Here is a 1342-nt window from a genome sequence, read left to right as displayed (position 1 = left end):
CTTTTCTGAAGTTTTTCTGAAGGACTTGATCAAGCGCGTGCCCAGTTCATTGTTCATCTCCTGAAACTGCTGAAGAGTGGAGCTGAAGCCTTCACATTGTTGGAACTTGGAGTCCTTGGGGACGTGTGGAATCAGCCCTAAGCGGGACGTTGCTAGTCAAAACCCCCTTTACGGAGATTAGAGCGTACCGAAACATCAACAAGTGTTTATGAAAGGCTTAAAGTGAGACAAAACTAAATGCAGCACAGGGAGATTGCAACCATCACTTCAATTCAGAGTGCTGAAAACTCACCACCCACACCCGCAAGGAGCACGTGTGCTAATTTACACGAGAGGAGAAGCTAATTTTAATATACTGATTCAATGATGAATGTAACTGTTATCACTAACCAGTAACTGTAGAATTAGTGGCATTAGGCATGTTTATACTAATAAGTTACAAAATAAATACGTTGCAGTTTTTCAATGCTGGATGCTGGTTCCACCTACCATCCAAACTTAAGCAACTTTGCCGATAAACCATGTCAGCTTTCTAAACTATCATTTGGTTTAGAGAGTACCTTCTTTGCACTTGCTGCTTTCGGAGACACAATTCTGAGAAACAGAAGCAAGTACCAACAAGCATAGGTTGCTCCTGAAATCAGTCTCGTGAATTAGCTCCTGCTTTACAGGCCATCTCAGTGGAGAGGGATAGACAGATTGTTTTTGAAACATCACGGGTGGTTGCAGAGCAGCACCAGGTTGTCTTGCTGACACCTTTGCTCTTGGAGCAAAACTCAATCGTTCGCTCTTTTGTGGGCTCGGCTCCAAAATCACACAGCTTGTGTTGTGTGGCTTCCGTCGAGGATATCTCAGGCGAGTGAGTCCGGAGCCTATGGTTCAAGGTTCTGCACCCTGTGCCGCTCAGGGGGAAGGGGTGGACAAACCTGGATTGGTGCTGAACCTGGGAAGAACTGTAGGTGATCCTGCTCTGGCAGGGGTTGGACTAAATGATCTTTTGAGGTCCCTTCCAACCCCTGACATTCTGTGATTCTGTGAAGAAGGGAGGTATGGAGGGAAGATGTTTCTTTTAAGATCTGTTTGCTTTTCTTATTCTCACTACTCTTCTCTGGTAGGTTCTTTTAATAAATTTCCCCAAAATCTAGTCTGTTTTGCCTGGGATGGTAAATGCAGGTGATCTTTCTGTCCTTATCTCAAACCTTGAGCCCTTTGATATATTTTCCCCCACTGTCTAGCAGAGAAGGTGGGGGTGAGAGAGTGGCTGTGCAGGTCCCTGGCTGCCGGCCAGGGTCAAACCACTGCACCCCTCCAAATCATCCAAGTGGGTCAGGACAGCCACAGG

Source organism: Apaloderma vittatum, unplaced genomic scaffold (genome assembly GCF_000703405.1).
Source record: "Apaloderma vittatum isolate BGI_N311 unplaced genomic scaffold, ASM70340v1 scaffold19085, whole genome shotgun sequence".
NCBI classification, from domain to species: Eukaryota; Metazoa; Chordata; class Aves; order Trogoniformes; family Trogonidae; genus Apaloderma; species Apaloderma vittatum.
The sequence above is the reverse complement of the archived record's forward strand: the minus strand, read 5'-3'. Positions refer to the sequence as shown.